The sequence below is a fragment of the Stegostoma tigrinum genome, chromosome 5 (genome assembly GCF_030684315.1).
Source record: "Stegostoma tigrinum isolate sSteTig4 chromosome 5, sSteTig4.hap1, whole genome shotgun sequence".
Taxonomy (NCBI): Eukaryota; Metazoa; Chordata; class Chondrichthyes; order Orectolobiformes; family Stegostomatidae; genus Stegostoma; species Stegostoma tigrinum.
The window spans coordinates 24,371,323-24,388,206 of NC_081358.1; the positions used below are offsets into that span (position 1 = coordinate 24,371,323).

Below are 16,884 nucleotides of genomic sequence, written 5' to 3' on the forward strand. Positions count from 1 at the left end.
ATTGTGCCCAGGCTTGTTCTTGTCCTCCCATGTGCAGGTTTCTGACGGATTTAGCATGTGCTGCAGAATCTTTGAGAAAGCCGCTTCGGCATTCCTGACTTACACTGAAGAATTGGAAGATCTATGAGTAGGCCAGGACGGTTATCTTTCAGCCTGTCTCGCTGCTACCCGCAGTTCAGAACCTTAGCTCCCCTTCAGTGATCTTTAAAGGAAAGAAAAGGAGAAAAAGTGGAGATCATGTAAAATGCATAAGTGTTGTTTTGGCAGAAAAAACATCTTGCAATTCTACTAAGCTTTTATTTTCCATAACTCTTAATGGAAACTATGCTAGATTTGAACAGTTGTACCTTCTGTTAAATTTCCCATGACATTTAGTTTATTCAAGTAAACAAAAATATTGACAGTATCAAAATAACAGTATAGTCAGGCTTATTAGCTATATTAATAAGTCGAGGCTTGTAAAACATAACAGCATAAAAGTCTTAAATAATTCATTTCAGCATAGCAAGACATTTTAAGAATAACAGATATAAAGATAATAAGTAAGGTTTTCATTATTAAAATTGCAATATGCCTTTATACTGGCATCTGCAATCTACTTTACAGCCTTCAACATTTTTTTCATACAAACCAATATATAAGCCTTCAATCAGATTTTGAAAAATTCACTCTGAAGCTAACAGCAGCCTTTTGAGACTCTGAAATGCTGGTAGCCAATGTTTCTCTAGGGGCTGCAAAAATTACTTTAAAGTTATACATTCCAGCTTTTAATAACCACCATAGTGAATACTATAGCTGATATAGGTTAGAATATTGATGCAGGCAGGCCATAAAACTACATACATAAATTCAAACAAAAACTTAGATGTTTTTATCGATGATATATAGAGAAAGATTATTTGTCCTACATAACTAAACTATTTTTCTCACATTTGGATCTCAACCATGATAAACTTGATTAATTTTATTCAGTGTTCTAAAACTGTCTATACAATAGGTTGAGATCTATTCTTTTAGCTTATTGTTTTAACATGACCAGAACTGGTTCCGAAACTTTGTTGTCCCCTTTTCTCTCTTGAAGGAAGAAGTAATGAAAAGTATTTTTTCATGTTTGCATTTAAATGTAAAGTATTTATAGATTATTGATATTTAGGGAACACATTAGAGGTATAATAGCATGATGATATTGTTTTATTAAGTTTTTAACAACATACTGATGATTATTCCTTTCATACCTCCAGTAGTTGCAGCATAAATATTTAGCCACTCTACACTCTGAAATAAACATTTTGAAAAGCTAAGGTATCGAAAAACAAATTATATTTTGTTATAATTCTGTCTTGAAAGCAGGATACTTTTTTGGTGTCACATTGTACTTGTACTTAAGTTGGACAAGCAATTAAATCTAACCCAAAAGGTAATTTTGCTTCACAATATACTGAAAAGCTCAGAAATATAATGAAGCAATGAAGCGATGCTATCATTAAATCTACTATTTACTCATTTTTTGTCGTGATAATTTGTCAAGCTAGAAAAGGTACTTTGTGATTCTCAACAATAACAATTTTCTTTTGTGCTCTGTCTTTGATTAGAAGGTAAAATAATCTGTTTTAATAATTGTTACCACTTAACATTTTAACCTAAAAGTGAAAGCTACAAAAATGCACCAACAAAAACTACAGATAAATATTTTGATATCTGCTGGCATCAATAGTTTCAGCAAATAGGTTGCGATGACAGGCAAAACTGAATATCGTACCTTTATGCATTGAATTAGATTTGGCTGGTACCTTTAAAGCATAACTTATGACCATGCGCAAACAATGAATTCTAACAGTATTGACCAAATTAGATTGCCTGATTTGTCCTGAGTTTAATATCTTCTTTAAACATTTCCCTGTATATTGTCCATATAAAGTCATTGAAAGCTATTCCTCAGGACAGCCTTACAGTTTGGCTACTTGCCGGAATGAAGAAGGTAATCAATAGAAGGAAATAGAGATGAGCATGAGACTTGAAGGTTTCAGAGCAGTTAGTACTGATAAAAGCAGACGGTGTCAATATTTGGGAATAACACAGCATTGGGATAATAGACAAAAGAGGAGTGCATATGTTGCAGAGTTCAAACAGGGACAGAATTAATGCAGAGGTACCAAATGCTCCCTGAGGCGATGTAAGACCATGTCTAGTATCGGTCGTATAGGACCTCTATGAAAGACAGCACCTTTGAACCGAACAGATTTTTCTTCCCAGCAAATATTTATGATACCCACTCGGGAATTTGAAATTGGAATACAATGCAATCTACAATGAATGGGTTTATACCATATTGATCATGTACTTTTTAGATCTTTGCATTTGCATGACGATGCTAAAACAAAATATTGCTTCCTCTGTGGGTGTCATGAAATTTAGGCTCATCACTCAAAGATTCCAAACTGTAAAAATTGAAACAAATTTTCTAAAACAAATTGTAATGACCAAAAAAAAATTCAACTGAAAGAAACGCTAGAACAGATAACAACTGCAGAAAGGTAAGCTATCGAAAACTGTCATGAATTTTTCAGCCTCAAAATTGAACCAGCAAGTATTAGATATCTATTAACTTGATAATTTCCAGCAAATCGGAATCCACATTGAATCCAATAGGGAAAATGGCTTCAGTGCTACATGAGTTGAAGCAAGTCCTGTCCTACTGTGCTGATCCTTTCATTCATGGAATATGACATCAGCTGTCATCAAGAGTAGATACTTGGATAAAAGATTAGGTGTTCGAAACGCCAATGTTATGTTTTGTCTTCCAATATATTTATTGCATTAGAAATAAAGTATAACAGATGGTATTTTCTGTTAGGGTAATTTGTGTGAACATTTAATCTAGAGAACGAAGACAAGTTTTAATGTTAATATTGGAATGATTCACTTAATACTGGGAAATGTCTTCTTCAGTTAAAATATATATTCAATTGACCAATCAAGTGGAAACTTGTTGATTTCTTATGTCAGAGGTTGCCATTAATTTGTAGTTTAAAATCTGATTACAAGATTAGGAGAATTATTGCTATCATTCAATGTTATCCAGTATGACCAGTTGGGTTTGTTTGAGAATAAATCAGAGCACACAATTTGACTGGAAATTAGTTATGTGTTAATTTTGTTGAGTTTCATGGAGGGTATTTCTCTATGATCCCAAACATATTTTTTCATGCTTTCCTCCCAAGCACGCCATGCTTTCATAATCTCTCACTCATGACTGGCACTAGTATAGACATTGCCAAGTCCCCAGGAGTTCCTGGCACTGGACGCAACTCATAAATTCAACTGCGCACTCGGTCAATCTATGGAAGTCTGCAGCTGCTCTGCTTGGCTCCTATCAGTTGTCATGGACATGTTGGGTATAGAGATATTTGCACCTCACTTTGCTAACAGAGACCATGAAAGAAGTCCTGGTAGGCAGGGGATCTACAGAGTTACAGCCCCTGGAGTGTGTCCTGAGGTATTGGTGTCTTTTGTCCAAAATGGAGAATCAAAAGAGCAAGTGGTGAGCTGAATTCGCCAGAATACTGCTCTGAAATGAATGTTGGGAAGTGACACCTTCTAGCTGCTATCTGATGGGTAGGAGAATGGGAAATTATATATTAATGAGTTGCTGTAATATGAGAATATGCATGCATGTAAATAGGGTTCTCACCATTTGTGAACAAGAATCTCGTCTTGCTATCCAACATTTGGTTGATAAATGAGACTTTAAGCTCTCAAACGTGGGAACTTCCTCATGTCCATTCATGTATGATTGTTCCAAATTTCTTGTCATTGTTCACTTCATTCAATCAAATTCTGCCAAATATATTTGGGGGAGATCTTAGTACTGCAGTAATTTCACTGGATTGGTAAGTCGAGTGGGTGTGGTAAAAATTCTGGGGCCAATGGCTCAATTCTGCCATGCCAGCTGCCAGAATTCAAAGGTCAATTAATTTTTAAAAAAGTGCTAGTCTTGCTAATATTGACTATGAATCTACCATCAATTGTCGTTAAAAAAAAGGAAGGGAGTTTGCCATCCTTGTCTAGCCTACATTTGACTCCAGATCCATGGCAATTCTTAATTGCCTCTAGCAAGCTCCTAGGATGTAGGGTAATTTGGGATGGGTAATTAGCGTTGACCTCAGCCAGGGACATCCAAACTCTTAAATGAATGAAGAAATAAAATCAATAGCGTGTGCCTACTTAAAAATCATATCTTCCAAAATTCTACGTGGACAACATTTTTAAATATGAGGCATGTACTCAAAGTGTCTTTATTGTTGCAGGTATATTAATATTTGCAATGCAACATCTTATTTTGCAGCAGATGTTAAACTTTCAACATTGACTTCTCATAAAGGGATCATTCATTATCAGGAACTTTATTTAAATCTGAGGGGAAAAAATAGTCTTTCAAAAGCTTCACAATTTCACTTAGTTTTTTTCAGATCTGTACTGCAAATAGTTTGCTAACATTATGCCATTTCCATCTTTTGTTATATTTATATAGCAGAAAATTGGTTCCATTTCATATCTGGTCTTCGCTGAATTAATACCTCCTGGAGCAAAGGATGAGGATGATACTGAGGAAGAGTGAATTTGAGGACTTTTATGGAAACTTACGTACTCTTCCTGATAGCTGAACATTTGAAATTAGCTCACTGTGAATTTAGTGCAGAAAATTGGTTTGAACACAAAAATCTCAGGTTTAGTTATAACTGATGTTAATTTTGGTTTGAAAACAAACCACTCCTTTTCTAAAGAGTTGAAGTTGTTTTCTTTTTGGCTGGAGAAATAGCAAGAACCTTTCAAGTAATTTGTGGATATGTTTAGTTTTAAACAAAAACAGTTTTTAATTTGACAAAGTAAATTAAGGAAAAGAAATTGATTGGATTCTTGTGTAAATTATGTAAGGTACAACTATATTCTTAATTTTATTGCTAAGTTTGGAATCTAAAGATTGAAGCAGAATGGGATAATAAAGGGGTCAATTACAAGGTAACATTATTCTGGACAACTACAATTAAACATGAATTTTAGACAGACTGTGGACACTTAATTGTCCACTTGTACGTTTTGCACTGAAATTATAGGACGGCAATGGTGCAAAACCTGGTAATGCTAGAACACTGAAGAAGAAAAAAAAATGATGAAAGCCGCTGCTGTGAAATAAAAGCATTGCAGGATCTGGCTGAGTTAATATACTGAACAAAAGTTAATGCATATTTCACAGGAGAAACACTAAATGGTGCAATCATGAAACTGCTTCTACGCATGTTTTATGTATGGTTCAGGGTAAGTGAAAAATAAAAACGCGAAGAATTTTTCTGATTTGGGGTGGAATGCAAAGAGACAGCCCGATAGGGTAGATTTATGGCAACTGGTAAGAAATGGGGCTTGCAAAGGTTATGGCATGCATAGAAAAAAAACTACATGCTGTAAGCTGCTGATTTACGTTGACACATATCCAGATGAAATTCTCGTTTGTAAATTGCCTAGAGTGGTCATTTTGAGGCTGTACTTTATGAAGTGTTTGACACTTTAGACAATCTACATAACTGCTCCATGAATGGGCATGCAAAGATAATGTTAAATATATTTACTGATGCATGTCTGTATATTCACTTCTATAACTACGGGATATATTGATTGAACATTGAGAGAACTTTCCTCATTAGGTTATGGTTCCATGGCAATTTCTACTTCTGTCTTTCATTTTATTTCATTAGGTTGCTTATAGGTGCATCTAATGATCCAGGCTTTAAAATATTGAAAAGTTTAATGCATGCATGTTCAATGTCATAGCATTTTATTACAAGTGACAGAGATTAAAACAAAAGAAGACAGCATATGCTTAAGATTAGGGTTTGGGTTACTTTCTCAAAACAATGTGAGACCTTCTACTGACCCAAATCATTGCTTTATACTGTCACTTGATAGAAATCTTTGATAGGGACTTTACCAGGAGCTATACTTAAAGATCCACTGTAATTTACACGCAATGTTTAATCTTTTCAAGTGTTGAAGTAACATTTATTGAAAATAACTTACCTGATCTGGCTTACCTATGACTCCAAATTCACAACAATGTGCCTGGCTTTTAACTGGCCTCTAAACTGACCTAGACAAGCCATTCAGTTCTAAGGATAATTATGAATGGGCAACAAATTCTGGTCTGACCAAACACAAACACATGCCACAAATGAATACAGTAATGAAGTAATATCCTTTTTGTTCATTCCTTTTCAAAGTATTTCTCTGTTTTGTGACACTATTACAATCATGTATGCATCGCGGTCTAACATAACCAACATAACAAAACCACCGAAAGATCCTTGCAATATTACCATAATACATAATGATTAAAGTTCCTTGAAAACCATCACAAGATTGCACAATGCCTCAGGCAGTTCCAAGTGATGGGTGAATTGTCAAAAATTCAACCCTACTGGGGCTGTCCAGTTGTTCAAGCAGTTGAGCACTTGGCTTTCAGCCAGAAGTCCTATGTTTGAGATTCATGTTGCCTGTCATACAACCTCACTTGCTACAACATTTTCTCACTTCTCAGTCAGACCACTAGATGGGCTGATGTATGATGGTGAAAAATATATCTCAGAGTAGAAAAAATTACTTAGTCTGGATGTTTCAATTACACAAATAAAAAGGAAACAATTCTTTTTGACATCAGCTTCTATCTACCCAAGGATAATCTCATGTCCCTTCAATAAAAGCAGCATGTTGGTGATTAAATCTGTATGGTAAAATCAGAAACATTTATTTATTCTTCTGATAGTATCTTCATAAATAAAGTATACTTTTTATTTTGTGCTTTAACTAACTAACAACTGTATCAAATTTCAAATGAACACTGGAAGAATTTTAAAATGCCTCTTTTTTGGATATAACACATATCTGGCTTCTGAAGGCTTTCTAATGATATTTGTAACAGCTGTATGTTTTATACTTATAAGCTTCTGCGATGTGGGAATAATTTCATTTGAATTCCTATAATTTGCCTCAGGTTTACTGTTAGTAAAGTGTTAGAAAAGTAATATTTAGAGTGAGAAAATAGAGTGACAATTGATCCACAATATCTCCAAAAGAATTTTGTTGTTTAATATGGACAAAAAGAAAATAAAATGACCTCTTAACTGTGCAGCACTTAGAATAATATATTTTTTCCCTTTTGTTTGTTGGCACTGAGCCTGAATTGCCATTGAGTTGTAGCAATTGCAAATATAATTGTTTTTTGGGTGTGATAAAACACATCAGGACTTCTCCTTCAGCAACCTCCAAAACATGGTCTTGATAAATAATTTGTATCATTCTATACCCTTTCTTAAAATAACTGTGGAAGTGTTTGATGTTTATTTTTGATGATCCAATAAGCTGAGAAATGGAACACTACCTTTTTCTGTTTGTTGATGCCATCACTACCAGATATAACATGATGCACTTATATGGCTCAACCTAAAATTCTAAATTTGCAGTTTTTCTCACAAAAGCTCATTTGAGACTTATGTATCCTTTATTACTGGTGCCAGTTTACATTGCCTTCTTATTATACAATAATACAGTTATCAGAGTTAATCTTATGCTGTATAACCCATTTACTAAAACTGTAAGAAGAATGACTCAACAGATTTTTAGTAGAATATTGTCAGCTTTGGGCAGACGACCCTATCATTACATACCTGGAGTTGTAGTCAAACTCAGGCCCCAGAGGTCAAAAAAAAATGTGATCTGATATGTAATCCTTATTCTTCAGCCATTTAGATTACCATAGAGTAAAACAAAACAATCTTCTAAACCATTAAAAAAATTACAACGTCAACCTTAAGCCGTTCTTCGCTTTTTTCAAAGATTGTAATCCCAAGAGTATCCATGCCATCTGGACAAATGAAATGTTCTCTGACTGACCAGTGGAAAAATTTCCTCTGTATTCTGCATTTCTTAAAACCTTCTTTGAATGGAGATAGCATCACAATTTGAAGTTTTGCTTGACCAAAGCATCCATCCAATTCTACTTCATACAGAACTAATAAACAGATGTAAAACGAAAATAATCTCCTTCTGTGTACAAAAATAGAATAATTTGTTTGTTTGCTTGAAAAGTATTTCCTGAAGAATCAACATGCAAGCATGGGAACCAATCTTACCTGTAACCCAAACTTCACAGTGCAGTGACAACAATTATCTGAGCTTTGTTAAGAGATTTCAACCCAGTTTATCATTTCAGCATAAATAAGTTGCAGCAATTTTACATTAATGAGTACGCAAGAAAGAAAATGGTGGTTGATGCCACTAAATGTGGATTGACAGTTTGATAAAGATTTATAGGCAGGTATTTTCAGTTTGCAGTAATTACTGAAGAAGGTACTCATAATGCCCTATTCTAGTGTTTGTTTATCTCCACTAAAAATAGTAGAACGAAACATATTGAATGCTAAAATTATTTGCACAGTGTGGAAATTTGGGGGCCCTCGGATTGTTTAAAATATCTTAAAATGCTATTAATTGACTGAGAGAAAATGCCTTGTGTTGATGGAATTGCCTTTCTAACACCAACCTGAAATATGTAATTTTATGGCAAAGAGTTTTGAGATTATAAACAATGAGAAAAAAAATGAAACTGCATAAATAGATTTGCATTTCATTTTGTTACTTGTTTGAGTTTTGGGAACTATGAAACTTTTCCATTGATTCTCTTCAAAGCAGTTAAAAATTTACAGTTGACAACGTTTAGGCTATTTCACAGTAATAGCAAAGGTATTATTGATTAACTCTCGTCATAACAGCTGAAAAATACTTTGAGTTGTTTTGATGCCTCATTGCATTGGAGACATTGAAACTTAATGCGTGAATACGCAACATGGTTTACTGTAAAAATCAACACACAAAATACACAATTTGCAAAACAAGTAGTAAATATGTATGTGTACTTTTCTCTGTTCAATCTTTATCATTATAATTCTTCTAAATTACTTTTAGTTAAGCAAAAGACAAAGCTTTGGAGGATAATTCATAACACTATTTCTAGGAATCATCAGCATAAGCTGATAAATAATGAAAGCAATGAACTACAGAATTGACATTGCATAAAACATGTCTTACACACACACACACACACACACACACACACACACACACACACACACACACACGTACATTGCCTTCAAGGTTTTGTTTAGTGCAACTTCTAATGTTGCATTCGCAAGAAACTTTCTTGTAATATTCATTTTACATCAATGGCTTACATAATGTATTCAATTTAAATAGCTCACCCTGAATTCAAATAACTTCAAAAGCATGGTGTTAGGTTTTGAGCAATAACTATAACTGGTGTTACACATTGAAAATGCTGTGTACGAATCTCTCATAAATAAATGTTTTACCCAACCATCATAAAATTCTGCGAATGATAAGGCATTAATGAGATCTCAGGTAATACGTTCAGAATGTTATGGCAGTAAAAATGGATGTAAACAGTTAAGCTGCGCTCTATTTATGTTGCTGTTGAAAAATAAAATTTTTCACACATAATACCTTGTGTAATATGGAATATTTTCTATTTTCTTTTATTGGCATATCTGGTTTAACATTAAAGGGCAAATAGCAATGTGATTTAGTATTAGAGATGCATTTTAAACGCAAGTAGGACATAATTCCAAAAGACATAATTATTTCTTAGCCGAAACAGTGAAGTAATAGATTGACTGAGTACATTTTTCTGCTTTGTGCTAAAAAAATCAGTAGGTTTTAAATTACACCATCTCAAGCCTTTGCTCTTCAATCCCTTAATCCTGCTGGACCAGAGGTTTCAGCTCAAGATAACTTCATGCAGAACATTAAAAAAAAGACTCAAGTGAGCCTACCTCAAGTATGCTGATGATTCTTTCAGCTGCAATCTATCATTTGTGTCCTGCAGTATGAATGACTTCAAGGGAAAACCAGTGTCAAATAATTAACGTATTTCCACTGAAAACAATCAGCACCAAATATAGGACTTCATCGTTATTTTTTGGTAAGGTCGCATGAAGAGCAATAAATGCATTCACATGAGACACTGCAGCCATTTGTACCTGTGGTTTTCATCACTTTTGACTTGGGTTCCTTACATGAGTGAGTCTATCTGAACTGCATGACTTCAAATGAAGAGGGAAACAAGACTGACAGCTTTTACATCTGGTAGCCACCACACTGCCTCTCATTCAGTCAAATAAGTTACGTCAGGTTTCAAAAAGTTAGAGAGCTGAATTAAAGCAATTATGTCTGAAAAATGTTTCTGCCTGACATCGTCTATATATACTTTAATGTCAATCATTCCCATGTGTTTTTCATAAAGCATTTACTTTGCGTATTTACAATTAATCTTATTCCGTTAATTTTGTCTTGCTGAAATATTACAGGCTTAAACGTATCTAATTTTACATGAATATTGAACACACATCAGAAACTGCTTGCAATTTCAAGAATTGTTCCATTCTAGCAATATTGTATATTCACGTATCATACCCATCAACTGCTGTAATAATCTGCAGGTATTGTACTTTTTGAATGATCAAAGAACAGCAAGGGTAGTAAGTGATACATGGAATTAATTCCAGTTTAGGCTCTTCTAATTAAAAATATTCAATAGAATTTGCACATTGAATTAATCAAACAGAAGCCCCTATTACATTGAAATGTGCACACATTACATAACAGGTTCATCAGAAGTACACTAACTTTTAACAAATACTATGGGTGTCTGAGAAGGACTGTAAAATTTCTACAAAGTTGTTGAACTTCAGAATAATCTATTAATAATATCCGTTTACTCAACTGATTAATGTCATTTATCCTCTTTGCTTTCAACAGAAAAAAATTCCATTGAAGTGAAAGGCTTTTTGTTGTAAAAAGTCTCATGTGAGGCCAAAAGGTTAAGACATGTGTGCAGCAGTATATAAAGCCTACAAATAATTGCAGTTAATTTTACATCTGGCTGCAGGAAAAATAATGAGCTGAACAATTCAGTCTGAATAGTTTCAAGTTCAACTCTCCTGTATTTATAACAGTCAAATACAACTTTCACACATTACGGTTAAAAATGTGCCAGCTATTAAGCTAACAGTTTTGACAACAACTAGAAAAACAGATTAACTTGGCCTACTTGGAGTTCCTTACCTTATTTTACTGCAAGCCTCATCAAAATTTATTTGACTTAATCATTGTTTCCATCAGTTTTACTGTGAAGTAAAAAAACCCTCTTCAAAACATTGCTTTCTCTTTCGCTACATAGTCCTAAACCTAAGAACTGCTTCTGTTGTTACAACAACCACATCCCGAATCCTGCTCTGGAATGAAGAAGGTGCAATCTTTTTTAGATTTCTATTGATGCTAGGAGTCTAATCGCATTCTCGCTTCTGCACCGCAGACCACAGCCTGTTTTGAGCAGTCTGGAAATCTCTTACATCTGGAGAAGCAATAATTCATAGGATTTTGCTTGACAGCCATGACAGGGTGCGGGGCAGCCAGAAACAACTGTCTCTTATGTTGGACTATTTGCAGAAAGTCAGGAAAGGAGGAGCAGGCATAGGACCACATCCTTTTGCAGCAAATACTGGCGGATGGAGCTCTTTCATTGTCTGCCAATTGGTCTGCAAAAAGGCCTTAAATATCACATTGACAGTAGCTATCACTTCCAAACAAAATTCCTTGCAGTTTGCTGAGCTGCAGAACACGTGAAGCTTCTATTGTCTGGTGTGAGTCATAATGCATATGACTGGGATTTTTAAAAAAAAACAATTATGCGCCCTTTTTTATCACATGCTCTAATTGGATTTGTGGATGACGATACACCTGCATTGTGGATAGGTTCTTTTCGGCAAGATATTCACCAGGGAATCAGATCCACTGACTACAACTGGGCAGCCAGCTGTGGCTAGTAAAGTGCAGGAATTCATTGTGACACAGACAGCATTGTGTGGCTCGTGTTTATAGTTTCCACGCTGGCAGAAATAAACAACTTTCCTTTAATAGGCCCATTCCTTGTATGTAGGTAGCAGGACCCCTTTCGGCTTCGAATCGTATTCAGTGTTAGCTGGTGTGATGACTTGCCACAGATCATGTGGAACCAATGTCCAAGATTTGCATTTCTGCCCTCCCCAGCTGCCTGTAGTAGCAGCAGGTCACTGATAAATCATCTGTGAAGGTTTAGCTGGGTAGTGTTTCATTACACCTCCCCATTCATAGCCGAAACTGATTTCTGACCTAAGGGCAGAAGGGCCTAAGAAGGGAGTGGGTTCCCCCACACACCCATTGTCAGCTGCATTCACTCAGTGCCATCAGCTGAGACTGTCTAAATGGGAACAGCTGATTCTTGGAAACAAAAAAAACTGAAACGTTTTCGAGTAAAGTGATCCCCAGCTGGCTTTCTCGGAGCAGCACTTTAAGAGTAACTCAAGAACAGCGCACTCATGAGCAGACAGAAAAGAGAAATGTTCAAAACTGGACCAAGTGCTGCACGCCAAAGAAAAACAAATCTGATGCCAAACTACACATCGTTAGCTCAAATCTGTTCCATGTGGAAATCAGAATAATAACGTGAGGGAAAACGGCTAGTGATCTTGAAGTGATTTGGCTTGCTGCCTGTCAAATATTCACTTTTGCTTCCACTTCTGCAATTACTATAGGAAATACATTTCATTCATTTTCCCTTATCCAAGAACAACCCCCACACCATCCCCCTCCCCAACCCACCACCACCCTTCCCCCATCCCTTCTAGCTTGAGATTGGAATAATTATCTGATTCACTGCTTCCATGAATGTTAACATTTTGAGCCACGCTTTCCAAGATGTTCTGCTTTCCTCCCTGCATTTTTGCCTGCTGCCAACAAGTCTCATGAGTCCAAGGATTTAAGGCTTCTAATTAAACAGAATAACCAGCACAGTCTCTGTCTGAGGTTCCCCCCATCTCAATTTTCAGTTACAGATGTATTTCATTCAGCTAGGCTTTATTTATGATACTAGTTTTTAGTTTTTTTTTCTCCCCCTCCTGTTGCACAGCAGAACATTCCATCCTGGTTTAGCACAATGTATTCAATAACGATGTCGACTGTCTTAATTACCCTATAAAGCTGGATTCCATTGGCACTTGACCCTCCTCAGCATTCCACAGAAACTGCAGGTCCATGATAATTACCAAGTGACTGTGAGAAAATTAAACAAAAAGATCCGACATTTCAAACACTTTTAAACAACCTGTAACATTGTGCAGATAAATCATCGATGAAACAACAGGCTTAGCTGGAGAATGGCCTTTCGACGTTGAAGCACATTGTGCAATCTAGAAAAGAACAGGAAATATGTTTAGTTGAAGATTCAAACTTCTTGCTATAAATGGGACATCATTGCATTCTCTGTGAGAAATGATCTCCAGACTAAATGATTTTAAAATATGTTTTTGTTTAGTTAACTTTCAATATGACAATGCTTTACCATAGCACTGAAGTGGCATTATAATTGTGAGGTAAAAATTCAGTCATCAATGTTTTGCCGACTCCTTCTGGAGGACTATTTTCTACCTATTGGAGCCTGACACTGCGTATGCCATTGTGTTGTGAGACTGTTTTGAACAGGTATCCACGTAAGGTATATTCAGCCTCCCAGGTAATTTTCAAATACATGCAGAGCTTCTATGGGGTCACATTTTGAAATGAAGTCAGTTCTGTCAGTTTTGCAATGCTTTACATTTCTTCACCAGAAAGCAGACCTCTGCATGCCCGTGACTGTCAGATTGCAATGTCACTGATCAGTAGTACAGTGAAATGGCAGTCAGAAAACGCAGGCTCATACCTCATAATTAGGACATAGAACATTACAGCACAGTACAGGCCCTTCGGCCCTCAATGTTGTGCCGACCTGTCATACCAATCTGAAGCCCATCTAACCTACGCTATTCCATGTACGTCCATATGCTTGTCCAATGACTACTTAAATGTACCTAAAGTTGGCGAATCTACTACTGTTGCAGGCAAAGCGTTCCATTCCCTTACTACTCTCTGAGTAAAGAAACCACCTCTGACATCTGTCCTATATCTCTCACCCCTCAATTTAAAGCTATGCCCCCTCGTGCTTGCCGTCACCATCCTAGGAAAAAGGCTCTCCCTATCCACCCTATCTAACCCTCTGATTATCTTATATGTCTCAATTAAGTCACCTCTCAACCTTCTTCTCTCTAATGAAAACAGCCTCAAGTCCCTCAGCCTTTCCTCGTAAGACCTTTGCTTAACAATACTTGATAAAGCACAAATAGCAATTACAGAAAGCAAATTTGAGATTTTTCATATGTAGCATCTTGGTGTATTTGTTGCTTGTGTCCTTAACTCAAAGCCAGGACATGACATTTGTCCTGAAGATTTATTTTACCTATCAACTGAATATGTCAGACTGTCTATTCATTTACATATGTCAGGTTAGCTGAAAGCTGACATCTGCTGACAAATTCGCTAATGACCAACTTGGACCTCAGACAATACTAAAATGGCACTGAACTTATCCATACCAGGAGGTTTTACACTGAAAATAATCTATAGAAAGGCAAGACCTTAGTGAAAACAATTTTAATCAGATAAAGAGATTCTGGACTAAGACTTACCAGAATCAATTGGGTCTAAACTAACACGTATGTGCAGCTTACTAAAAAGGCATAAATAAAGTTTCCAGCAGTTATATGAGGAGAAACACACATCAGAAATATTTTAGCTCTTTTTCCCAAATATATGCTTACTTTATAGAACAAAAATATTGATAAAAATATTGATCTTTATGAGTCCCCACTAGTGTCATATTATAATTGTACGATGGCAGAAACCTGTATTAATAACTGACGGAATTACTTGACTTTGATATTTCTTCATTTTTCTTGTTCACTTGTTTTCCTCTGTGCTGCCTATTCAATGTGAGCAGATCTATAGATATTAAATACGTACCAATCAGCAAAAAGTGAAAGGAAAATTTGACAGAAAAGTTAGTTACTTCATGCATCAAAATACCGTGCATAGAATGTTGTAGTAAGCCTTTAATCACAAAAGAATCTAACTTGCATTTTATATTAAGGTAACGCCTATATTTCAAATCCAACTAACTGTTATTTCAATCATTGATCAGAGAAACAATAGAATAAAAACTGAGTTCGTGCCCCTTTCCTCTATTGAGTATTTCTCTGACTCATTGTTAAAAATAAAATGCGTTCATCAAATGAATGACTAGTAGACACAAAAAAACGAGAACATTTCAACTCCCACAATTAAAATATTGTTTATTTCTCTTGTGGTTGAGGCAGCCTCTGTGGTTGGTGACGTTTCTTTAATTTTAACTAGTGTTTTTCAACATGTTACAAACGTATGCACAATGTTGATTGTATTTGTTACATTTTAGGAAAATTCTAGCACTAGCAAAATGGCATTGAGCATTTAATGAGCTAACAAGTATGACATTTCTCTACATCTTACAACACATACTCAGCACGTTGTATCTTATGCTCTTAACCAATGATGTCACATTCTGATGGAGAATTTGATATGATTAATTAACCTGATATTGCAATTATTTTTACCAGCAATTTTATTCACGAGCTCTAACATCACAGTTTTAAACCAAAGCCTATGTCATTCTTGTGAATGAAATATTGTTCCAATGCAGGACAAAGCTTTACTGGCAGCTTTCTTATATATTCTTTTATCTTTCTTCCAATGTGCTTTCTTCAGTTCTAATATACTTTGGGTGCTGCTCTGTGTTCATATAACAGCTCCCACTACTTGATCCCTGCTTCATCTACTCTGCAGGCCTAGGCATTTGTTGGGCCTATTAGCACAGCAGGAACCTTATCATATTTTCTATCTTTATGGCTGTTGGAGATGTCAAGAGATGGGAAATGCTGTGCAGGCTTTCATTCTGCCTCCCTGTACTTCCTCCAAATCCACACGCTGCATTTGTGTCAATGCCCTGCCACCACTAGCTGCTGGAATCTCCTTAAATGTGTCTAGGTTTGCCATCTGTATGAATAACACTGCTAAGACTTAGCCATGATTAAACTGTCAAGATTTATTTTGTTAAAAAGTATCAAAGTTTCTTACTGTAACCTTTGACCTCTATAGGTTCCACCTCCTCTCCAGTTCTTTACCCTTCCCCCAAATATCACACGCACAGTGCCTCAGTTGACCTTGACCAATATGCGTGCCCAGGGAACACTAATGAATTTTGGCCGATTTATCATCAAACTCCAAATTTAATCAAGCCAACATGGCAGAGAAAGCTAGCTGTGATTAACTCTTAAATTTATGATAATCTGCTAATTTTAGTAAAGTTGGCATGATCTGGTTGTTAATGCAAAGGTTCTTTGACTAAAAATCCACCAGCTGTTTTTGGATTCAAAATTACCTGTTCAATTACTGCAAAAGTGAGTTGTTTGTTGCAGTTAATTTCAATTAAAATATCATAATAAAGCAAATTATTTGCAATAATAAAATGCTATAATACTGATTTATCTGCACAATACTTACATCTGGCTTGCATTGCTGCCACACAGTGCCAGGGAGCCAGGTTCAATTCCAACCTCGGACTGTCTGTGTGGAGTTTGCACATTCTCCCTGTGTCTGTGTGGGGTTGGTGTAGACTCGATGGACCAAATAGCCTGCTTCCACACTGTAGGGATTCTATGATTCTATGATAAGCACAATTGGCATCAGTTTTCAGCTTATCGCAACACGATAAGTGACTATCTCATTCAATACTTTGATGAAAAGCAGAGATTTTGTAGAATGAAATTAATAAAATTGTGAATTTTACCCGAATTGTGGCAAAAAAGGATAGGATTCTTG

The 16,884-nt window shown here is 35.7% G+C and overlaps 1 protein-coding gene across 1 annotated transcript in view; it reads right to left on the reverse strand.

Moving 5' to 3' along the window:
- zfhx4 (zinc finger homeobox 4) overlaps positions 1 to 11,345 on the reverse strand; it is a 353,237-nt gene extending 341,892 nt beyond the window's left edge. The window contains exons 1-2 of the mRNA XM_059645853.1: positions 11,188 to 11,345; positions 104 to 202 (exon numbers count right to left, since the gene is read on the reverse strand). The gene's annotated coding sequence lies outside the window, so the exon portion shown is untranslated. The remainder of the gene's footprint in view (positions 1 to 103; positions 203 to 11,187) is intronic.
- Between the last annotated feature and the right edge of the window lie 5,539 nt (positions 11,346 to 16,884).